The sequence below is a fragment of the Thermobia domestica genome, chromosome 18, assembly GCF_964235325.1.
Source record: "Thermobia domestica chromosome 18, izTheDome1.hap1.1, whole genome shotgun sequence".
NCBI classification, from domain to species: domain Eukaryota; kingdom Metazoa; phylum Arthropoda; class Insecta; order Zygentoma; family Lepismatidae; genus Thermobia; species Thermobia domestica.
Genome location: NC_137471.1, coordinates 76,319,904 through 76,346,877, shown reverse-complemented (window position 1 = coordinate 76,346,877; position 26,974 = coordinate 76,319,904). Strand labels below are relative to the sequence as shown.

Sequence of the window (26,974 nt, the reverse complement as noted above, 5' to 3'; positions counted from 1 at the left end):
CAAGATCTCAGAAAGTTGTGGAATGATATAGGAATGCGGAACGGCTATAGTTCGACTTGGCAGGAGCACTCCTCTTCATTTCCAAACGCAGGGATCGCCGGATAAACTTAACGAACACTAAGGAAGAACACGCTTGCTCTCGACCAGCTAGCAGTAAAAATAAGAGCTCACATCTCGCGCTAGCTTGCCATGTCTCATTCATCACAATACTATACCTGCCCCCACACTACTCCTCGGCTCAATCTTATCTTCTTATGCTCTGTCAAAGACACCACACCTCCCGTTGCATTTTCGCCTGTTTTTAAACTGGCGCCGTGCTTGTAACCCGTTTATCAAAGTACCTTTGGCAACGTTGGATCGACCGGAGTGCCAATCGAGCCTTTTCGTTGAATTTATAGGATTCTTGGACTGAAAGGTCGGAGAATAAAATTCCAGCGAAATCACTTAATTTTGAGCATGTCAATAACTTAAGCAAGTTAGTGAGACTTTAATCTTCGGCATCAAATTAATGGAAATAAACTCCACCTAAAAGTCATGGTTATGTTGGTTTCTTTCCCATAATCTGTTGTTCCAACTACTAAATAACATTGTTCCTCTGTCGCTTGGATCAACTAAACACAAACGGGATACTTTCTCTCTTGTTCTTTCTTCGTTTCGTATTAAATACAAAAAAAAAAAAAAAAAAAAAGTAATGCCTTCTAACGTTGTTTCAATATGAAATAATATAGCTAGGCATACGTGGAAAGAAAAACATTTTTGTTGGTTGATTCATTCGAGTTTAACACTCTTCTCAGCAGTGAGCCTATAGCAGATGTGGACCTACAGCTTAACATGGGATCCGAACCACATGAACTCCCACTGGAAATCGAACTCAAGTCTGCCGCGCCAAAGACGCGTACGCAAATCATATAGCCAGGAGGTGGCTCTACTACAGTGTAATGTAGTTATACTTCTTTAGAGATTTGCGACTGAAAATTGGCTAATCTGAAGGGTTTTAAGGATTAATTTCGACTCGTGAAAGCGGTATTGAACCTCCGAACGCATGGTCCATAGACCATCGAGTTACTTAATAGTTAGTTAGCTTTAATCACGACAATACTCAGGGAGAAGGCTTAGTATAGGTCGGAAAAATTAAGTAAATTTAAAAGTGCTATTCTTAATGAAAGTATTTGAAACAATGTGAAGTCTAGAATATGTATCAACTTAGATAGCTTATACTCAAAATATTTTCATTTTAATAGCAAAACGATAACCAACCTATTATCAAAATTAGTAATATAGCGAAACATTTCTTAATTGAGAATTCTGAGATGAAATTGTCACTTCTCAAATATTTGTATACTAAATGACAAAACATTATATCCTGAAAACGATATTTCATTCATTGTGTTTTCGTAACTCGTGTACAAATTGTGAATTACATACATTTTTAATGCAATTTGATGTATAAAAAGAAAAGTTCAGCGATTTTGAGAGGCTAATACTACTTTTCTCAGCATGCACTTGTTGCGAGTCTCAATATTTCAACTTAAATTTTTTAACTTACACTCCACCAAAAACCTTGCCAACGTCATAGTCTGAAGTGAAGCCGGAACAAAAGTATCTTTGTTTCTATTACAGGTAGTTCCCTCACTGAACTGTTCCTCACTTCAAGAACAGCATAAATGTACACAGAACATTTGTGTATTTACACTTTGGGAGGTTCACGCAGTTCTATTTGGAACAGTAAGCTAAAAAGTTGTTTAGTGACAATGGGTGCCAATTACATTATGAAGCCATTCACAACGAATTGTTAATGAGATGCGGATCGCGGCTTCCGGTTAATAAATCCACAAATACATTTAACTAATTCAAGAACGAGCACAAGCAACAGTGACATATGTTTCAATAAGGTATTATCCTAGTGTGTATAGAACAGCCAGCGTGGTGCAATTACTGGTTGTGTGCAATTAAAAAAAAAATCATCTACGTCACATACTTTCATTTAACTTTAAGTAAAAACTGAAAAGTAGACAGTTTTCTAATGAAGTTAAGAACGGTCTCGAATCATTTAAAGTAAAAATCGAGCAATTTTAACTAGATTCAAAATGATTATAAAACGAAAACCAAATTTATGATCTGGAGCGTATAGTGTCCAAGACTTAAAATAAATAAATAATGTCAAAGTATTGTGACCTCGTTTTTTTTTTTAATTTTTAAAAAGAAATTACAGGTTAGCTTGGAATAACTTAAAACGCCCAGCACCGCATAAAAAGGGGGGGGAAAAGTTACACGTTGTATCGCAGTGCACTTAAGTACAGTGTAAGCCTACAACTTTAGTCACCTACACAGTGTAATTTGTACAACGCTAAAGATGTTCCCATTTCACTCCTGCACTTACGTAGGCATTACAAATGAAATCTTTTCTGTAGCGTCCCTACAGTTATACTCTTTCGAATAAAGGAGACAGATTATACGTATTTCGAAATGAATGATGTAGTACCATTGGTTGGATGAATGTTGGAAGAATAGTAATCACCTTAAAAATCTGATTTGACTTGGGATCACCAAAGACGAATGCTCTGCCCGTACGTCTACATAGAGGCATCCAAAACGCATTTCTGAACAATACATTATATACTGTGTTAATTTGTATAATATGTAAACATTACGTTAGACTAGAAGGCACTGTAGATTGCTCATTTCAGGTGCGGAGTGTCCCTGGTTTGATCCCAGACCGTGAGACTGTGCTATACTTCACTGTGGCTTCCTCGGGGAAAACCCCTAGTCTCGAGATTCTCCAGGTTCCTTCCAGTGCCGTGCCGTACCGTGGAAAATTAGAGCCCGGGGCGAGAATATACAACGGTGCCTCCATACATATGTGTGTGGTCGACAGACTAGCAGCAAAGCGCCACCACAGTTGGCGCGAATCGTAAGAAAATTTACAAAATTAAACCCTGCTTTTCCTTGATTTGAGCACTTTTTATTACTTTTTCCTTTCATTTTATATATGTGCATATGCATTTTCTTAACATGAGCAACATTATAAGACCCCTTTCTAAAGCACGAAGAGGATTTAAGTACATACTAGTACATACTACTGATCTAAAATAGTTCAAGTAACTTTTTCTTTCCTTTTCTTTTTTCCTCCCAAGTTTTGCACCCTCTCACTTCGGCGTCCGGGGCCGTAGCCCCGCTCGCTTTCCTCCACAGCACGGCAGTTTCCTTTCACATTATCATTCCACCAATTCATTAACTTCTATTAAGCATCCGTATTTTTTAGCCTACAAGGCATATGTGGGACGTGAAATTAAAAGATTTCATGTTTTTTTTTTTCATTAGATTAGACTGTTAAAAACGAAACACTTATTTATTGACTATATTTTAAAATAAAAAATGCCAAAGGAGACCATTTAGCAATTTCATTTTTAAGAGTATGGCAATTGGGGATTTTGTTTTTCTGTCCTTTTAAAATTCAAGATATCGCGAAAGATAATAGTATCGTATAATTATGCGTTTAATATTCGTACCATGTGGTGGAAAGTAATAAAAACTGGAAATAGGTATAACTAACTAACTAACTCTATGGCCTATGGAACCCGCAGGTTCAGTGCCGCGTTCACAAAAGCTCTCCACTGACTTCTATCCTTAGCTAATTGCATCCAGTTTCTACTTTGTATTCCTATCTCTGCGAGATCCATCTTAATATTATCCTCCCATCTGCGCCTAGGTCTTCCTAATGGTCGTTTTCCTATGGGTCTTCCAGTCAAGACTTTGAAAGCGTTTCTACTTTCTTCCATTCTAGCTACATGACCTGCCCACCTAAGCCTCCTAGACTTGACGACCCTAACAATGTTGGGTAAACCGTATAAAGTAATAAAAACTGGAAATAGGTATACATCAATGAAATAATTTCCGCGATACTTGCAGAATAATCAAAGTAAAGAAGGGCAAGTTTCATTAGTAATTCAGTCCCGCATTTAATAACCGAAAAAAAAAAGAAAAAAAAATAATTAATACAATGCATTCTTTTCAAAGTAACTTAAGCAAGGAAACGAAGACTAGCTGACACAATTGTTATTTTGCAATGAAAAGTGCAAAGTCTCTGTTTTCGTCGGAGGTCACTGGAACAGGCGACACAAGAGTCACAGAGGTGTTGTCTACGCAGTGTTTTGTCTAGCAGCTTAACCACTTCGGAGTCAATGAACTGCTACACTCGTGGATTATACACAGCAACGATTGGAAGAAGATTCTGCGTCAATGGGCTTTGATCCAGGTTAGTTTATCTTCTATTCGTACGATGCAAAACAATACACTTAATGTCCTAAGTTCAACAACCTACAGCAATATGAAGTTTCCCGCAGTTTAATCTTTATTGTTTTGTAGTACTTGTGCCCAATACTTAGTTACTGCAGCGAAAGTGTGAACTACGTTTCCCCCCCCCCCAAAATATATATATATATATATATGGTATTATTTATTTATGTATTTAGCCGAAAATCCACTAGCTTCCTTTATCTCTCTCTATATAAAAGAAGTCCTGAGGAGTGACTAACTGATCAATACAAAGGCTAAACCCCTAGAAACTTGAAATTTTGACTGCACAGGATTTGTGACGTAAGAAACTTTTATATATATATATATATATATATATATATATATATATATATATATATATATATATATATATATATATATATATATATATATATACGAGATAGGAAATAAGGGTGGTAATTATTATAGTACAATGTCTATGTCTCTGAATCTCTGAAGAGTAGAGCCATGAAATATTGTATATGGACTTTTTCCATTTACAATAATTAGACACGTGTTTCACCGTTTTTATATTTTCTCTAGAAGGGAAGAAAAAAGGGTGGGGTTATGGTTGTTATGACCATATCTCGAAATTCTCTTAAGCTGGAGACATGAAATTTAGTACTACTTGTCATTTAAAATAATTAAAGATGTGTTTCTGCGGTTTTTTATATATATATATATATATATATATATATATATATATATATATATATATATATATATATATATATATATATATATAGTCCCTAGAATGGACGAAAAAAGCATGGGAGTCATAATCAGACGTCCATATTTTGCAATCCCTTAAGGACCTTACAGATACTGGTACTTAGGCTCTTAATTTAAAGTAATTAAAGATATGCTATTAAATATTATTTGAGGTTTCCCTTAGAAAGGAAGAAAAAAGTCAGGTAGGTAAAAGGATGAGGTTTGCAATTATTACAAGATAGCCATATCTCGAAATCCCTTAAGATTAGAGGCATGTTAGGAATACTAAACCTGGTATATAAACTCATTCAAACAAATGAGCATATCCCACAGCATTTCTAAAAATTCTGATTTTAACGAGCGGAGAGCAATTTCTACTTTTTTTTCTCTCAATATATAAAAATGACTTCGAGGTTCTTGCCAGGCTGTAGGCCGAGCAAATGAAAATATCTAGGGGTGAAGTCTCGAGCTAGCCGAAGGCTACTAGTTTTATATCAAATAAATGTTCATCACCCAAGAAACAAAAGCCTGCTCTCGGATCACAGCTTGTTTCAGCTGAGCCAGTTAGGATCAGAATTAACCACCACCTCCCTTAGAGTTACTTTTATCATGCTCCCAGGGTCGCTCCACTGATTTATGATGCTTGGGATGAAAGTTAGACGTAGGTGAGAATAATAAAAAGTTAGGTGTAGATAATGATGTGGGTGAGAATTCTAGATCCGCCATCGATAAATTAATAAGCGCCAACTTTGACTTTTTATAGCAATAATAAGTGCACTTCGCGACATTAATTAGATACTGTCGTAAAAACGTCTTATAATATGGTTGCTCATCATCACTAAATATTTTAGAAATAAATATAGAAATATTAGAAACAGTAAACTTTTTACTTTTCCTGATGGCCCTAATTGTTTCCTATCATGGCGCAAGCACCACCCCATCTTGCCCCTACTCATGAGACGGACCTCTATGCTCTCATCTCTTTTTGGTCTATGCAAAGACCTTCCAAATGGCTCCCAAACTAAAACTGTATTCATTAGGGCTATTAAAATTATTCGAATATTCTCGCACGGAACGGACCTGGGACGCTATCCACACAGCAAAAGGAAAGCTTGTTTAATAAGTGTTTCTACTAATGTAATAGAACTGTTCTTCTATGCTCCCATTTAATTTGTTTGCATTAGTGATTAGCGTGTATAGTGCACACGGTTTCTAGTTTGTTGACCTCCAATGGAGGTTTCTGATATTTAAATTTATCATTGTAAGCTAAGAAAAGAAAGCTTCGTACATCTTCTGAAAATAAAAGAATTAGTACATTAGGTGAGCTTTCCTCTCTCAGCCTGTAGCGATAAAATTCGTTTTCACTGATGTGACTATCAAACAATCTTCGAAAATAGAACTAATTTAAGGAGTTATCATTTTCAAACATAACTTCATTTATTATATTTATATTCTTATTATTATTATTTCATTCTCTTCATTGTTTATTCTATATTACAGATGAATAAGAACGACCTATACTATCACAAGAAATGATAAGTATTCCGCGAAAATAAAATTATTCTGAAGCACTTCGATTCTACCACAAGATATCCTCTGTAATTTTCGCATATATAACAAAAATCACGATAAACTGCGCTTTGTTCTGTGACTATTGCAAGTGGTTTACAACATTATCAGTAGTGCACAAGGCTATCAGAAAAATCAAAGTCCACACATGTTTACGTATTCTCCAATAAACATTATGAATCCTCACTTAAATTACATAAAGTTTGTCTACTCAGTAAGGAACTACTTCCACTGCAACCCTCTGCAGTTGTTCGGTTGTCTGAAAGACTCAATCGTAAGCTTATGCTTTGTATTCAGGGGTAATTACAGTATTCAGCAAGTTCATTTGGTAACTTGAAAGCTGGAAGCTTGCAAATTTATGCACCTGAACATGAAACTCAAACTGTTTTAAAGTTTCTCTGAGGTTCTTCCGCTACGCTTATCAACTGATTTCTTTATCTAAAACCTTCCCTTTGTGAACCCTGCATACTTCATGCCCTCCTTCCCTTATGGTCGTTGGTTTGACTCTGCGATTTCAGCTGCAGCACTGAACTCTCACATCTTTACTACTACTACTACTACTACTACTACTACTACTACTACTACTACTACTACTACCACTACTACCACTTCTACTACTACTACTACTACTACTACTACTACTACTACTAATAATAATAATAATAATAATAATAATAATAATAATAATAATAATAATAATAATAGGCGAATTTCGTCTTACAAACTATGACAATTCAACACTGAAGCTTGAAGTAGTACATCTGTAACTGCTTGAATAGAGGATTAAGATCAAAGATAAAACCTGCTCCTCGAACGCTGAATCATGGGGTGGAGGACGAGGTATTACTGGTAGAGCGTTTACTTCACCTCCGGTGCCTGGGGTCCCTGGTTCGATCCCAGCTCGCGCCGTGTGGACTTTATGGTGGACAAACACCGTGCTCGTGGGTTCTCGGGTTTCTCTCGTTTCCTCCCACTATCTTCATTCCACCATTTGATTCATTTCTCATCATCACCGTCTTCTTTAGCCTAACCGGCATAACGTGGGACGTAAAACTGAAAGATTTCATTTCATTTCATTTTTGAACGCTGAATCCATATTTAAAAGCCATTACTTGCAATTTCTTTCTGTTTTTTGCTCTATGAAAATAAATATTAAAACAGAAAATACTAGAAATTTCAACTACTTTCAGTTTTGGTAGATTTTGCGAATGCTTGTGGTATGTTCTCTTGAGACGATGAATCGATTCAAAAAAAAAAAGTTTTTATTTATTACCGCTTTTGACATATGACAACCATCGTTGAGACTGGAAGCGGAAGAGATAGGAACTATTCTTGGGACGCTGAATCGACTGAAACAAAAACCTCCGTTTTTTTTTTTTTTTTTTTTTTGTGTTTGCTTTACGTAAACCAGTATTGAAACCGAAAGTACTAGTAAATTTCAACCATTTTCGGTTCTGGTAAAGTATTACTGGTGGTATTGACATGTTCTTTCGAAATACTGAAACGAATTTTTTTAAAAAAACTAAAAACAGCTAGCTGTTACTGATTGTGTTCTATGGTGATAAACGTAGTACCCAGAAACTTTATTTCTACCACTTCCGGTTTGAAAAGAGGCTTAACAGAGGAGATTGAAACCTATTCTTGGGATGCTGAATCGACTGCAAAAAGAAAAAAAAAAACGCTTCTCGATATATCTTACATTTTTGCTCTAATACCTGTCAACAAATAGAAAGACGGACATGTATGTTCTACAGTATGACTTCCGACACTTACGCATAACACAGTTTGAAAGTCTAATAATAAAGATAAAGAAAATAGCAATAATTAAGAAAACGTTTATATTTTAAATTTGATTAAAACCGTAAATTGTAACAATATTTGTTTCCTTTTGAAATTTAAAATTATAAAGATGTAACAATTAAAATTATACTACGTACAATAATTGTACAATTCCCCAAATTAGTGGAACTCTAATAATAAACTCAGTCAATGCGTGTGAAACGTAAGTCTTATTGGATATATTTAATTACAGATATCTCCGTGAAAATTATGTGGAATATATAAGTCTGGAATAGTTTAGAATACACTTAATGTAACATTTTTCCTCTCAATTTCAAGCTTAATAAGAACATTTGTAACAGATGAACAACCAGTCGAAATACTGTATCCAGTTACAACAATGTAATACTACAATCAGCGACTAACACATAGCATTTCACGCGCTTAACTCATGTTCTCCTCAGTTTCAGTGACAGACTTTGAACATGTCCTTACGTCAGCGACTGCCATGTACTATATTAGATTGTATTTCGATCAGAGTTCACAATTCAAGAGTGCTCTAGTCAATAAGAATAACTGTCGATTAAATAAGGTTTTATATACATATATTACTTTGAAAACAGTTTGTGATTTGCAGATTTACTTAATAGATTCATTACAATGCTACTTAAACTTCAAGCCGAAATAATACAAACAAAACTATTGTTCCCCAGCAAAGATAAGCTTCAAACTTGCTGTTATTGTTCACATCATGAACTGCCCTCGCAATAAAATATCTACCTACTGACAATGTGAAAAGCAAGTGTAAAAATTATTATTATTATTCATTACATTAAAAACAATTTCATCTTCCTTTCGAACTGGTAATATTTTAGTGAATTTTGAACCCTGCTCTTATGTAACCAACTCCTTTTATGTTCTTGTACACAAAAAAAAAAAAAAAAAAAAAAATCTGGAATAACATCTAAGTCCCTAACAAGCAGGAGACAGACGTAAATGCTGAACTCTAACCAATTAGTGACTTGATGAAAACACTGGCACACGCGGTGTTCTTCATCACCTAACTTATGAATTTACAGCCTCATCTTTTGCCCTCCCCACTTTCCGAAAGTTCCTCCTTAACAGAATTTATGGCATGTTTTAAACACACATCTATAGAAAGATCCTTTTATAACTCAATATATAACCTTCTGGTTGGAGGCCTTGTTGTCATCTGCCATTTTGTTTTTGTTTTAAATAAAGGCATCCTATTTTAATTCAAAACTCTAGACCGTAAATATGTATGGTACCACACAAAGATGATTTTACTTATTCATCTATGCAATTGGGCGTTCTTGGTAATACAGAAAATGTCATTCTTTACATGTGAGCAACTTACTAAACAATAATACCGGATGGTCCCAGGTATATGTGGCCCTATTAAGCAACCAATTTAAACTAATTTGACACATTTTAAGATATTATTATGTCATAATTAGATTATTCCGAGATTTATAAAATGATTTGTACGTGTGATTGAAGAAAATGAAATGAAATCTTACGTCCCAGGGTTATACCGGCTAAGCTAAAGGAGACGGTGATGAGAAATGAGTGAAAGGGTGGAATGAAGAAAGTGGGAGGAAACACGAGAACCCCGAGCAAACTCACGCGCACGGGCTTGTCTACCACGAAACTCACTTGGTGCGAGCTGAAATCGAAGCAAGGACCCCATGCACCAAAGGTAAACGCTCCACCAGTGAGCCACTGCGGCCCACATGCGATTAAAGAGTCAGCTGGACAAGTAACACTACATATTTTATAGTAGACATGTGTGGATCCAGTATTTCACAGAGGGGGAGGCTATACACGTCTGTGCATCTTTTTGTCTATTCTAAACTACGCTAATTACCGCTACGCTGCTAAGTACCGTAATTTCTATTTCATCTAGTGTAAATGTTGAGCTCAAAGGAAGCCTATAATCATTCTCTTAATAGCAAAGAGAACATTTAAAATATTAAATTTTCAAGATCCTCTTGTGGTAGAGCGCTCATCTGTGGTGCACGGTGTGTTGTGAATTAATATAACATCGTATCCAGCTTAGTGATTTTTAGACATCATCGAAGAAAATGTCAGAGAATATTGAAACCGTGTGAGTGCATAAATAAATTTTTAAAAAATCAAGATTATTCTTACACGACAAAGTAGTATAAAACTTATAATTCACACTGTTACATCTCGTTAGGATTTGCCTTTTTATACTCTACATTTGATGTATTGTATGATAACTAATATGAACGTATAGAACATATTACGAACTTAACGTACCACTAATCTTATATGCTCCAGCAGAGGAAGAGTAATCTACTCTTAAACTTCTTATTAATATTTCAGGCGTAAATCTCGAACGCTCTTCATCGGGATATCTTAAGCTAAATTCTAACGATATCACAAGCACTTCGTGGCATTCATTAATTTTAAATTTAATCTATCACAGTTCTTCAAACGGTAACAAGACAATCTATGGTAATATAGTATATATTTGATATGTATCACGTATGACCCTAAAGTGCACCTCATAAATCAATATTAAATTTATATTTATATTTATTAACTTTATATTTAGCTTCTGGTGCTGAAGACTGGGTAAGAAGACACGTATTTCAACAAATTTTAGACAGGTTCCTGAAGCTGGGTATCGTTAACTGAAATATAAAATCTTAATTTCATATTGATTCTTAAGATGCAATTTAGGGGTCAGCTACGATATACAAGAAATAGACACTTTACATACATATAAGCATGTCTTGTTACCATTTGACATAGCATGTTTTGTTACCATTTGAAGAACTGTGGTAGATTCAATTTAAAATTAATGAATGCTACCGAAGTGCTATATATAAAATGTGATATCGTTAGAAATTAGCTTAAAACACCCTGATAAAGGGCTTTCGAGATTTACGCCTGAAATATTGATGAGAAGTTTTGAGTAAATATTACTTTTCACTATTGGAACACAAAGATTAATATTGAGTTAAGTATTTTATTGTAGTTACTGTAACTTACTTTTCTTCAGTTCTTAAAGAACAGTAAACGAAAAACACACACACACACACAAAATAATAATAAAATAAAATAAACCGCAATTATATGAAGTAATCAAAGGAACATACAAAATTGAGCTAATCTTGTATTTTGAACGCTAACATCGTTTCTCTTGCTCAGGGACTTTTCATTTCTACGTTCAACAGATACGAGTTTATCTGTTACGGTGTTACGTGTAAAAATTCACGGAATATTAAATGTTTTCCATTAATCAGGTTCCGTTATAGACAGTAGATTTTCTATATTATACATTACTTTTCTTTTCTAAGTAATGAAAAATGAAAATATATATGTAAAATTCAACAAACACCCTTGAGGAAGATTGCTTAAGATCAAAAACTGACTATGAACACTTGTGAAAAGATCATGAACACAAATGATGCCGATTACTTTTTATATTAACTGGTTCTAAAATCAACTGCTTCTTACATTATAATTCAATCTAGTCTAGGAATAGTACATCAAAGTTTACAGGGGGAAAACCTAATCCAGCCCAATGACCATTAATCAAGTCTACACAAATTAATCAAAACACGATTACGCAAAATGATTTAAAAAGAATACAGGTGTTTATAGTGCACAAATAATATTTCCAGACGCAACCCTAGTTCTTGGTGATTTCGTTTTTATCCCCGTGCATAACAATGCAGTACATAGTATAGGAAATAAAAAGCAACATGAAAAGCATATGTACTACATATGACAACAGCGCTCAACTGGCCCGCCTCCACTTTACGCAGCAAAGTACACACAGCGACCTTCAATTGAAACATTGCAGAGAGCATGGTTGCCAACTGGATTCATATGTTTCCACTCGAAAACTTTTTTTTTTTTTTTTTAATCTTTTCATGATACTTATCTCCAAATTTAGCTACTTTCAAAAATTATTTCCAGGGATAAAAATTTCTTCAGGTTAAGTTATACATATTCCCTCTGTGTAATTTAAGACCAAAATTTTCATATCTATTACTGACCCGATACAATACCATTCCCTTCGTTCATTAAGAATGGGGACAAGATTGGATTTGATTAATTTAGTTTTATATTTCACGGGTAGACGCTATTTTACATAGAAGCGCGAAAGAAAAGGAAATTACAACTCCTTAGAAAGGTGAGTTTCAAGTTCTTTTCGCTAGAAGTTAATGTCAGAGCAAATGCTCATGAAGAAATAGCTTTCAACTAGAAATAGATCGCAGGTGTTTGCGTTGTTTAGATTTTATTTTTATTTAATATACAATAATCAAATAATCTTTTTGTCTACGGGTTGGACAAAATATATTTAGCTATTATGTTCATACTAACATGAGAATTAGTTGAGGAACAAATAATCCGAATCCATACAAAACGTTTGTAACCTTCCTTACTGCGCATTCCTTATGTAATTACTAATCTTAATGTATTTTAATTCAATATTCATTTCTGGAACTAATTGGTCAGATGCTTTACTGTTTTGGGACAGTCATTCCTGTAACTAATACACATTTGATGAAAACGAATATTACAAGAATGCAGCTCGGCTTTTCTCGATCGGATCATTCTAGTGTTTACTTAACGTACATGACTTAAAAACAATCCATCATTGCTTTCCCTGAACTTACAAAGCATAGCTATAAAACATTAATTTAGTAACTTTCGTAAACATAAATATCGACATGGTTATTATTAATATAAATAGTGTCATTAACAGATTCACGTTTATGTTAATAATGAACATTCTAAAGGATATCTTAATACGCAAGAGCTGAATACAAGTTGCTGAATGCTGGTTTTGTGTGCATTAAGATGTCCTTTAGAATGATAACGAATATATAGTTTGAAAGATCCAATTGAAAACCATGATAAGGAATTCAGCAAACTCCTTCCCCCCCCCCCCTATTTAGTGATTTCTGGTGTCAGAGGCTGGCAGCAGCGGAGAGGCGAGACTGCAATGGTCCCTGAACTTACGTCACCACGTGCACTCATCGTGGTTATTTCCATGCATGCTTCAAGTATCTTTGGAAGTACATGCTGTTCTTTGAATATTACGTATATTACGAGTAGCGATTAATTTATCTCTTAATTTTACTAAATAAAGGCCTGTCTGTAGAGACCAAGTTTTAATATCGTTTGAATTGTTCGCTTGGTTCTTGCATTTCCCTTTCATTCAGAAGTCCTCTCACTTCTTACGCAACAATATACCACAAATATCACAGAAACGAATCAGGAGCTCCAATATGGCGAGCAACTTCGTATCGCGACACTTTTTTCATCGGTTCGCTTCAGCTTTTGCCACATTACATGGCACTTTGTCCTCGCCGCGAGTAACGAAAAGTAGCAATTTGCTGACTGGCGTGCGAGAGGCTTCACCATCAAATTATAACAGTCACTTACAGCAACGGCAAATAGCAATGTGCCGTGCAATATGAAATTTTACTTGCTTGAAAATCACGCTTTCAACAGCAAAAAAACATAGAATGCAATCTACGTCGTACTACGAAAGTGACTGTTAAATAAACGTAATAATTTGATACTGTGTACTTAATATTGCTTTTCTAGTATTCATAATTTTGATTTATTTTTTATCTTTGCTCGGAACTAAAAAAAATTAAAATTAGCAAAAAATATCGTAACCATCTTTACAATTTATTTGTTAGTTATTTAATTTTAACTAGTAAATGTTTTCTCATTACGCACAATAGAACCTAGTCGTAGCGCTTGCTAGGAGTGCTCACAGGCGGGTTGCGGTCTTTACTTGCGATGTGGCTGACTGTGTAACACAACTTTCTGTTGGCTACACATAGAAATGGCAAGGAACGAACGCAATGGACGCTTGCATGAAAATCTGCCCTTAGGCAGGGATGTAATGGGGTATATACGAAAGTATACGACGTACACTCACCAATTATAGGCTAGTGTATACTCACCTTAAATTAACAAAAGAATGAGCACATAATGAGATGGGTAAATTAACAAAACAAAAGAACGAGTACATATTGAGATGGGTAAATTAACAAAAGAACGAGCACATATTGAGATGGGGAAATTAACAAAACAAAAGAATGAGCACATATTAAGATGGACAAATTAACAAAACAAAAGAATGAGCACATAATGAGATGGGTAAATTAACAAAACAAAAGAACGAGTACATATTGAGACGGGTAAATTAACAAAAGAACGAGTACATATTGAAATGGGTAAATTAACAAAAGAACGAGCACATATTGAGTTGGGGAAATTAAAACAAAAGAATGAGCACATATTAAGATGGACAAATTAACAAAACAAAAGAACGAGCACGTATTGAGATGGGTAAATTAACAAAAGAACGAGTACAAATTGAGATGGGTAAATTAATAAAAGAACGAGAATATATTGAGATGGATAAATTAACAGAAGAACGTGCACACATTGAGATGGCTACACGAACGAAAGAACGAGCACATACTGAGATGGGTATACTATATATTTTTCGAAAATAATCGTGCGTATACCCACCAGAAATTCTAATATTACATCGCCGTTTTTTTTTTTTTTTTTTTTTCGGTGCAGGTTACGCCTATGAGACTATTTGGGTGTTGGAAATGATACAATCAAACAGAAGATTAGTAAATTTCAGACCAGAATGGTAAATTTAGGGAGGGGAGAACAGTGAAATTGGAAGATTGTGCCTAAACCTTTTGGAGGATGAGCATCCCTAGCGTACGGTTTACACTAAAATATTTGAATGCTACAATGGCACAGTAAAGTTATGCATATTTTTTTAAATTGAAAATATGAAATAGAGTGTCTTTTACTGTAATATATTTAGCAAAAATTTTGCAGACATTCCAAATCGCTGAACACATTTGTGGTTTAACTACTTTTTTGGTGAAACCTGTCAGAATTTGATATACAGCACAGAAGGAAAAGGCATGTTAAATAGTTGTAGCGGCAGTAGCGAACTGTAGACAATATTACATAGTTAAGGATTATCAGTACCAACGCCAATTTAATTTATTAGCCCGCTGATTTATTTGGGGAAGTAGTTTTATGATTTCTTTGGGATGAACTGGGACTTCAATGACCTGGTTTTATTTTTTTTTTCAACTCTGGCTAAATGTACCTCTCTCAAAATGAATTTGTACTACAAATGAATTTAATATATTATTACATTTAATTTGATTATTAACATCTGCAGAAAAATCAATAAAGTCATACAAGTCCAGTTATAAGTGATCGCAAGAAGTCGTGAAGCTTAACCTAGATCTACCAATTTCAGCATCCAACAGTACGCGCAGATGTGTTCCAGTCGTCAACCCACATCCAAGAGATTTTGCCGGTGTCGACTCTCGTGCTATACACAGAACATCTCCTGAGAGTACATTGTTGTCGGATCGTTGCTGTTTCGTTTTGTTGTTCTTTTATATCTTTGGTATTATTATTGTTATCGTTTAATTTGAATAACTGTTAGTGTTTGTCTATAGTTCTTTAAGTGCTGTTTTTTTCTTTTCGCTCGTTCGCCATGTCTTCTTAGTTTGGCAACGTTGTTAGTGCACTTCTATTGTTTCGCGTTTTCTCACGTGTCCGTTCGGAAGGCAGCTCCACGAATCGTACCAAATTATTCCAATGCTTCCAACACGTGAAGCAAAGCAGTTTATGATTGGTGTTGAGCCCAGGCTTCTCGAGTCGTCATTGTCACTATAATTTCAAAGAAAGCATAAAAATAGTTTCCCATATAAATTAGTGAGCTAAAAAACATAAATTGCGTTTGTATTCAACATTGTTTGTTAACCGAACAGAATGAATTTTTGAATAGCATTATTCAAGTTTCGTCTATGAATTAAGCAAATAATAATAATAAAAAAAGGAATAAAATAACACACACAACTTCTACAGTTTGTTTGCAGAATGCAGGTAGGCTATGTATGACTTTTAGAAAAATGGAAATGTCGAATTTATGTAGTAGATTAGAAGGTATATTGCAACATAATGTAAACACAAGCCGCACCAATATACCGACACTTCTCCAAACATCTCTGCCGCCTTTGCTCTCGTTCTATTCACTACCCGTATCAGAGACGCTCATTCAGTTCTCCATGAACTTCCCGAACAGACTCCAGTCTTACCACGTTACGCTTATTCACCAGTCGATCACCTTCTTGCAATTCATGAACGTGAACAGGCCACAGATTTCCATAACCCTTATCGTCGCATTTATAGTTGTCCTCCATGCATCTATAGCGCATGATCTCATTACTGCACTCCTTTGTTTTTACTAACAGGGTGTCTACTAAAATTCCAAAATGAAATTTGGCGACTTTTTCGTGACCTTTTCTTTTCCAAATCATAAAATTTAGTAACATCTTTAAGAGCTAATTTGGGTGCGAATTAAGCCGAATTTTCATGCATACGATAGAAGCGTGCTTTGCTTGCGATTTGGTAGCGTCTAAAGCAGACCACAGATATTTTTGGTGGTGAATGCTGACGTTTTACACATCAAAATTTTCCAGTCTATACTTATATTTGTACAAATGAATCGTGACCCAAAAGCTAAATTTCATGACTTTTTCCTGACTTTCATGACCGTTTTCTGATTTCACGATTTTCGTGACCGATAGACACCCTGATCTAACAGGGCTCCAAGTGTTTACACCTACTCTGAAATATCCCCGGAGCAGAAAATAACACCGTTGTTTAAACTAACACATCTCCTTGTGTTTTGTTCATTGCATTTCACCTCATCATTTACATCATTACTAATCAGGCAATAAATAAATAAATCCTGATACTCATCTCCCAATGATATTACCAGTAAATGAATATTTATGGTCCCAGAGAAGGCGTTACCTCTACGACCCCTGCCCATCTTCGGATAATAAAATGGCACATTAAAAAAAAATCATAACCTTCTTCTCTCGACATTAAATCTGGCTGAACGAAAACAAAGGAGTGAATGTCAGGCTTTCCAATCCTTATTGCAAAAAACAAGACGCTATATAGTATGTTAAGTCACGTTAGTATGCAAACTTCAAAACATTTGAGTTGCGGATTGCATAAACATCTAGGAGAAAAATACTTATTCTTAATTCTTACTATGAAAGCAAGATGCCTCAGTCTGTCAATCACGCAAATTTTTAATAGTTCACAGTTATGCTAAGAGCTGTCGCTAGCTGCGCGGTCTCCTATCTGACACCAAGAGATGTCGCTAGCGTCCAAGTAATTTCCAGATGAGTCGAAGGTTTGGTAGGAAACAACTAGCTTTTAATTTCAAAATGAGATAGTCCTCGTTCAGCCTATTTTTTCTCTCCGTATGAAATAACACGCCAACGAAAGCCAGCACGCGTGTAAGCTCTTATACGGAACAACAACGATAAATCTTTAAAAGAAAGAAGAAAACTGAAGAGATACATTAACATGACGGCACAACAGCATCCAATATCCTTGTCGTCTCCCGTAACAACAGCTGGGGTAAAGACGCTAATGCTGAGCTGTCAGCTGGGGAGCGGTCAGTTCATGCAACAATGTAAGTAACGCACTCGAGTGTACTTAAAACATGTCGCTCTATACGAATTCATTGCGGTGCTGATGCGTAACTCGAGCTTTAACATAAAGACTAAAATTTGTTACTTCACAGTATTTGTCTCTGACTACATGTCTTTTTACACTTTTCGGCTCAATGAATTTTGTTTAAAAGGTATTGAAGCCAATGGACTAAAGAAACTTAACATGCCTCACCATCTTTAGATGCACATGTGCCACCCAAATATTGACATAAAATCCCTGTAACGAAACGAGCTTTCTTATAATATTTCACCATAACAAAGAACTTTACTTCAATTACCACATTCTAAACGTTCTACATGCCTAAAGAAGAAGAAAAAAGTATAAGAAGTAAAAAAAAATTACGAAAAATGCTGAAGAAACCGAACTGACGCATCATTATAACTAGTGTTATCCGCGAGACAAAACAATTCTAGTCTTGTGGGCAGCACTAGTTCACTTAGGTCTTCGATCTCAGTTTGTGTTACATAATGCATTTTTTAATGATAAAGTGATTGTACGAAAGCAATGAAGAACGTTTAAAAATTCGAAAGTCATTACACAATACATACATGGATAATAAATATTGTTATATCACACCTTTCGTTGACCTCTTGTGACGCGGAAGGACTCTAATGACTCTATATAAAATCAAGAAGAAAATCAGGGCAAAAATGTTTGCACTTAAATTTACAGATCAAGACGAGAAAAGCATTCCGAGAATTGAGACGAAAAATTCTTATTTTTCGCCTCTTGGGTAACACTAATTATAAATAAGCTAAGTAAAAGGCTAATGGTCACCGCAAGAAACAAACCACATCACTAGGAAGTGCTTTCGAAGAACATCGTCTTCATCTTCGGCCTAGGCACACTTCGAAAAGGATTTAAACCATAAGAAAGAAATTATGGATAGGTAGAAAATGCTTAAAAAGAATTTTAAAAATATGCGAAGCGAAAATCATCTTGTCACTAGAAATTGTTAATATAATCGAAGTGTGCCTAGGCTGAAGATGGAGACAATGTTCTTCGAAAGTACTTCCTAGTGATGTGGTTTGTTTCTTGCGGTGACCATTAGCCTTTTACTTACGTTATTTCTAATTATTATCAACGCTCGCAATACAATGATAACACTAATTGTAACTATTACATTAAGCTCAGAAATGCACCTACAGTGCTTTTACTGCTGAAATTCCAGCTCGTGCCAAGTGAACTTTGTAGTGGACAAACACTGTGTGCGTGAGTTTTCTCTGGGTTCTCCCGTTTCCTTCCACTTTCTTCACTCAACCATTTCATCCATTTTTCATCAGCGACTCCTTTAGCCTAGCCGGCATAACCCAGACGTAAAATTTAAAAGATTTCACTTCATTAATACCGAAATTTTTAATGGGATCCCATTTTTCGTTAACGGCTTATTCACATAAACACACACTGCTGTTTCCATCTTATTTCATGGCTTTCATTATATACGAAAAATCATTTTTTGTATGGTTTAAACCACGTGCTCTTTTAAAAAAGAAAAACAACTGGTTTAAATCTTCCCCCCTTCCAAAAAAAAAAAAAAAAAAAAAAAAGCAGAACTTTCGGTGATGTTTCCACGTACCTCAAACCATCCAGAAGATTTTTTAAGAGACATTACAAACCCAGGAAACATAATTGTGAGCGCTTTTTTGAAATCAAAAGTATTTTTTGCATATTATATATATACACTTAAATGATTCGTATCTTTATTGACTTCTTTTATAGACACGCAAATTTAATTAGGTTGATGCATTTCTTACTCAGTGAATCTATCTGAAATAAACCCATTAGATCATCTGCACTATGTAGTCTTTTGAATTGTTCATTTATTTTAATAATGGGTATAACTCTGCACAGTGATTTCACTTGTGTAATTGTGTATCTTTTGTCTTTCTGCAGTGACTCTTAAAATATTCACAAGTATGTAAGATCTGGTGTTCTCCGTTGGATGTTGGATTTCGTCACAAAGAGTTGATGCTGCTATCTGTTATCGCACGTAACGTCATGGGTTGTCAGTAAATCAATATATTTTTATCTGTTTTAGTTGCCTGTGTGTAATACATTTAGTTTGGAAAAAATGAGATAAAAAATTACTACTTCTCCCTCGTAGCTTATGTGAACAGCGTACGTCTCTGGCGTGGGAGACGGGGTTCGATCCCGGCGGGACCTCATGTGGTTCGGATCCCACGTTAAGCTGTAAGTCCGCGTCTCATATGCTTCTCTACTTTTTATGCGGTCTTCGATTAATTGAAATACCGAATTCTCATTACTACATCGACCAGAGCTTCCATGTTTGACTAACCAAGCAAACTTTTAAATGCACTTATCACTCGATAAATCAAACATTAATGATACGGTGTTTGATACATTGGTGGACTGCTTCTTAATTGGTTCTGCAACTTTGCAATTGGTTTCCATAATCAACATTGTTACAATACAGAGCACCCTTGATCACGTCAAATTGAAAAATAAAAATTAAACATGAAACAGAATTGTATTTTAAAATTTGAGATTCAAATTTGATGTAGGTGAATAGAAACTTACGCGCGGAGCTCTTGTGGAGCAGGTTTCGTGATTGGTCCTTATCCATCCGAAGGTTTAAACTGGATATAATTGGTGACCTATCAAAATGAAAGTGAAACATTCCTATTAAAGTAATATAGTCTGGGATGCTAACAATAACAGGCAACAGCATGTGACGGTTAAACTCTGCAATTTCAAACAAATGATAGCATTTCTAGTAAAGAAGCGGAGAAGCACTATATATTTTCTAATCGATAAACACTGGGACAATTTTGACAGGCTGTCATCATAATATATTTTTCATAATACAGTGTATTGTTACAGTGGTTTCATCAGGTTATTTTTCTGTTTGTTAGAGTCAAAATATGCACTTCCATACTACCTAGGTTGTACAAATACGTAAACCGGATGACAATACGATATTTTCATATAAGTTTCGCTCTAGCTTATCGTTTCATTGTAAAATTAACTGAATTATTACAAATGTAATTAGATTGCGTATATACGTAGCCAATGTCTGTTTCCAAAAACTGTTATATGCAGACGATTTAAAAATTTACCGTGTCATACATTCGGAAAGAGACTGTATTGATTTGCAGAATGACATCAGTGCACTTCATGAGTGGTGTGAAATTAACAAATTACCACTAAACATTGAGAAGTGTAGTGTAATATCTTATACGAGAAAAAGAAATTACATGGAATTTGACTGTCATATTAATGACATACCACTGCAAAGAGTTGACCAAATAACTGATCTTGGCGTATCAATAAGATCAAATCTCTCGTTTGATATTCACCTAAATCGAATTGCAAATGAGGCTTCGAGAAATCTCGGATTTGTAATGAACTTGGAAGTGAATTCAAGAACACTAACGTTCTTAACATTCTGTATGATGCATATGTACGTACCAAACTGTAATACGCGTCCATAATATGGAATCCTAGTGCACAAAAATACACACACCAATTAGAACCAATTCAATCAAAATTTGTTCACTATGTAATATACAAAGACACGGGGATCTATCCTCGATACGAAAAATATCTTGAACTCTTACCAAGGTATTCAATGTATTCTCTTGAAACAAGAAGAATTACTTCTGTTTTCTACATAAACTTATACATAATGAGGTAGATTCGCCAATATTATTCTCCGAAATGATCCTTCATGTTCCGAACAGGAAAATGCGCTCGCGGCTACAAACATTTCATGAACCATTCCAGCGTATTGATGCATTAAATACATCGTCTATTAGGAGAATGTGCATAATATATAATAGTGTCCAAATAAAGTGCCCTACGATAGATGTATTTGATATATATATAAAAAATACTTTGACTGCATAGTTTAGCATGTAGAACAGATATTATGTAATGTAGTCATTTATGTATTCTACTGAACACTGTCAACCTGTTGTGTTCAATATACAATAAATAAATAAATAAATATCAGTTACTTAAGAGTCTTCATCCCGGCGAAATTAAAATACCGCTAATTTTACAGTAATTATGTGATATCTTCAAATAGAAAAAAGATAATTGAAATATGGAACAAGAGCGCCCTAGACAATATTATTTTGCGTGAGGTACCGTTATCACAAGTCACGTAGTGGCTTTCCGTTTTCAGCTGTTTAGAAACGCGAAAATAAATGCCGATTTTCAAAATGGCTCGAAATCGAAAGCAGATAACGGTTTCTCATGTAAAATAATATTGTCTAGGGCGCTCTTGTTCCACATTTCGATTATCTTTTATCTATTTGAAGATATCACATAATTTCTGTAAAATTAGCGGTATTTTAATTTCGCCGGGATGAAGACTCTTAAGCAAATAGATGCAGAGTGGTTCAGTGTTAGTTTAAGACGTTTATGTGGCGCCTTTAACGGAAAAATTAGGAACTCCTGCTTTCTAAAATCACGTAGTATTTCAAGTTAAGAAAGTTAAGCAATTAAGAATTAATTGCAGGATATTGAATAAAAACTAAACTAGGTATGCATTTATTGTAAACCTGGAGTAAAGCGATCGATCTTTATTGATTAGTGCATCAATTGTTTTCGTATCTGAATTTTGCATATCAGCGAAAAGCATAACGGCTTTGAAAAACTGCGTTCACAGAAAAAAACTAAAAGGGCTTCGCTCTATTTCTAATGCTGAAAATACTATTTTCCATTGTTTACAATGAGAATTCGCGCACCAAATGCTTTTCCAAGGTTACGTCTATGAGCATCCCGTATTTCGGTGATTACTCCTCAATGGTATGTCCGATCGGGACATGCGACTCTTTAGAACACTCAGCTTGTGCTCTCGAATTACCATGTCAAATTTGGTGAAGAACGGTTCCGGTATTTCGGAGGAGTATCCGGACAAACGAACGCCGAAGTTGAATAAAGTGAAGCTTCGCTTTGAAAAATCCCTGTTCGCACAACAAAACGAAAAGGGCTTCTCCCTACTTCTCATGCTTAGAATTCTATTTTCCGTTATTTATAATGAGAATTTGCGCGCCAAATGCTTTTCCAATGTTAAGTCTATGGGCATCCATCCAGTTTTTCGGTGATTATTCCTCAACGGTATGTCCGATCGGGACAAGCGACCCTTCACGACACTCAGCGTGCGATCTTTAATCCCCGAACGGTTCAGACATCTTGGAGAAGTATCTAGATAAACGAATGCCTAAGACGAGTAAAACGGAGCTTCGCTCCAAAAACTACGTCATAAATAATGAACATCTCAAAACAATGTTTTACAAAATTCACTAAAAATTACTTTTCTGTGGGGTTAAAAAAAATGGACTAAGACTAAAAATCATTGGGAGCTATTTAATGCTTAAGTGTCATTTTTGTTACTGAGCATTATCCCTAATATCCACAAAAACTTTAGGAAAAGTCCTATAGATATACCACATTGACTTGGCACCTAGTCTTCCTTCCGTTCCTAGCGCTGCTATCGGCAAAAGGAATTCCACTCCCTTTCGCTACGGCTCTCTCGCTTAGCAACAACTGAACCCTTATTGGCTCAATGCGTGGGTGTGGGAGGGTGTGAGCTTTAGTTTGCATTTTTGCCACGGCTCAAGACATTTTGGCAGCACTTTAGTCTATTTTTTTCATTTTAACCTACCAAATAAATATTGTAATTTTTAGTGCGTTTATTTAGAATCTTCCATTAGAAATGGAAATTATTTTGAAACTCACTAAATGGAAACTAGGTAAGACAAATAAGTCGTTCACAATTTGTATCGTCTGAAGATCTTTACTTATCATTGTAACTTATTATTGTACTTAGCGACGTTTCATATTAATATTTAAACATGTTAGTTTTCATATCCATGGCACAGGCAGTTTCTCCATAGAAGATGCTTACTTGTATCCTCTACAATCATACCCGTTCTTAGTAATCAAGTATTGACACAGATGTCTCAAAATAACTTCTTCAAAGATAATTCTGATAATTAAGTTATTTAATTTCACTCCAGGACACCTCATAATTAATTCGAAAAGACTTCAGTATAACCCATCAGGTCAACAAGTTTGTTTCCTTATAATGTTTCACGGATTAAATTATTTACGTAAATAGTTTTCGAAAAAAATAACTGAAGCAAGCATAGCATATCTTCTACCAGTCAACTCGATCGGCATTTGAGTGTCTGTCCATCTGTCCGTCCCTCTATTCACCGATAACTCTCGTAAATCTTATCCCATTTTAATGAAACTTGGAATATGCCTTCCTTCAACTTACAGAAGTAAGTACTGTTTCGGGATATAATCCATCAAAATTAATGGTGTGTACACACAAATCTATCCTGTGTTGTAAGTTTGAACACATCCATGCAAGACAATTTTCAAATATAAACCACGTAAAAATTATTTGATTATGGCACAACTTAGTGTATAGTTTCCTTATGGTATTGTGAATATCTTTACAGATTTTCGTTAAAATCTGCCAAGGATGAAAGTACGAATTTACCTCCTCCTCAATTTAAAAAGTACTTTGAAAGATAACTTCTGTTAAAGATGTTTAAATTTGGTGTAATGTCGATATTTTCTTTAAAGATTTACTATTCATCCCCTCCTCTACAAGAAGCTACAGTTAGTCAAGAATGAAGTAGTGGTTCCCCCTTCCACTTCACGTGGTTTCTTTTCGAGTTCCATGATAACATTCATAAAATCTATTCGGTTTTGATACAATATTATGTATGTTTGCTGTGATTCTTTCCCCCTAATCCCCAGTGCTTGGAATTAAAATCAGTCAAGAATATGCAGTGAATTTAGCTCCCTAATGTGGTATGGATCACTCTCTCCCTCGATTAGAAAATACCGTATTATCCACGATATGTTTCGTAAAAATATTAATTTTTATTAGTATGTTGCGCATACTTTTTCAAACTTCTCAATCATTCCCGTTATTGGATTTAAAATCGATCGAGAACGAGAGAGTGAACCTATCCCCCATCCTTTAAAAATATGTTCTATGATCGTAAATATTATTCAATATTGACGCAATATTATAGTGTATGTGACGCAATATATGCCTAATATACGGATTTGGTTCGTATTAGCTTTTGCTATCTTAAATAACTTACACTATAAATACAAATCACTGAACAAATCAACGTTTATTTAATAATAATAATAATAATAATAATAATAATAATAATAATAATAATAATAATAATAATAATAATAATAACTGTGTACCAGTTTCGCCAACTAACTGAACATAATGCCTTTACCCAGGGTGCGAATTACCGGGGGGGATGAGGGGGATTTTCCCCCTCAATCACATTTTGTTCCCCCCCAAAGAAGTCAGCTGAAGTATCTCCACCGGGGATGCTCGCTTTCCCCCTCAAACTATGCTTAGTATAACTCCAAATTTCACTGATTTTTGTTATTTCTTGTAAATTTAATCTTCTAGCTGTATTTCGAAATGATCGATGTAAACTGTTCAGTTTTGGTCATTTCTACTTACCACCTAATTACCCACTATTTTCAACGTTGTTTAGTAGAACTATATTATTATGACTAAAGTTGTTACTTGCAACTGTACCTTCGTACCCTTCAGTGCGTCATCGTTTGAATGTACTAATTGCGTATAACAAAGCCACATATAGATTTATAAATGTTCTTAGCGGTTGGCCAAGAAGAAGTAAACAAATAGCTTCTTCTACCATACTTGGCGAAGTTCGGATATGTCATATTCATCCTCTATATTTGTATCGATTATCATCTTATTTTAATTTTTGTTATAACATGTTATTTCATTTTCCAGTGTACTCTTTGTTAGCACATGGTCTTCATTCTCTAGTAGGTTGTGTGTATGCAACTCAAAAGTTGCATTTAATTTGTGATAATTAGCATAGTAATCACTGCTTTTACAGTTTACGGAAATGAACTTTTGAAACTGTACTCAAAATCTGAGATATAGGTACTCTCTCGTAAGTATATGTTAACGTACACGCTGGGGGATACGCTACTAGTGAGCAGACATGTTAATGAAGGTGATTTTTAGGTGAATAAGCGAATAATTCAAGATTTGTTTCAGCATTTGTTAATACGACTGGTTCTCCGTGTCATTGTCCGTGTCTGTATAAGCATTTCAACTGGAGCGGGTTTTTTAAAAGTTAACCCTTCATTTTTCCATCTTTTCGCTGTACAGTTTGCTGTCCACGCAATTAATGTTGTCTGAAAAACTTCAGTGTAATGTTTTACTTTATTTGAATAACGTAGCCCATAGTGAATCAACTCATCTTCAACCTAACAGTAAAGTAATTTTTAAGTGTTGACTTTCCGTGCCCATCACGGAATCGATATTTGGAGAAAAAAAAGTCGTGATGAGCACAGCTTTAGCGGGAAGTAGAAGCACAAGCTCGAAATTTGAATTGAGAGATTTTAAATATTTGGGCTTCGATTTGACCTTGATGTGAGAAATCGGGGAGCAACAATCCATTTCTTATTTGATAGGCTAATATCTAGATTTTCTTTAAAAAAAATGTCCGGTTTAACTGATAATTTTACTGGTTTTCACAAGACTGAAGTAGGTTTCTTTTCGCAACCTGTATGTATTAATGCAAAGTGGAAGCTTTCAATATGAGTGGAAAAATTAACATATGCTTTTGATCATGGCTATCGCTCGAGCCAAATTATTAACTAAATAAACCTTAGAGAGCTACGGGGACAAGAGTAAGTACATTAAAACACGTTCAGAAAGGTTTAGTGGGGTGTGTGTATGTCAGACAATATATATGTGCATAGTTATTGTCGGTAGATTTATTAAATTAATAAATCTCTTATTTATTACAGATGTCACACACACACACACACACACACATATATATATATATATATATATGGGGGGTAAGGCATGTATTGTCTCATTTTGAAATTTGAACCTTCAGACTATGTCCTTTGGCCTAATTTTATCCCCCCCAATATAGATTATCTAATTCGCACACTGCCTTTACCGGACACTGTCATCTGATGTGTCCTTAAGGGTCTTCACTAC

The 26,974-nt window shown here is 35.0% G+C and overlaps 1 protein-coding gene across 5 annotated transcripts in view; it reads right to left on the bottom strand.

Annotated features, from left to right (window-relative positions):
* LOC145675856 (uncharacterized) overlaps positions 1 to 26,974 on the bottom strand; it is a 545,559-nt gene that overhangs the window by 21,776 nt on the left and 496,809 nt on the right. The window contains exon 2 of one of the 5 annotated variants that reach the window (XM_081746627.1): positions 20,500 to 20,576. The exons of the other annotated variants lie outside the window; for them this stretch is intronic. The gene's annotated coding sequence lies outside the window, so the exon portion shown is untranslated. The remainder of the gene's footprint in view (positions 1 to 20,499; positions 20,577 to 26,974) is intronic. 5 annotated transcript variants of the gene reach the window in all.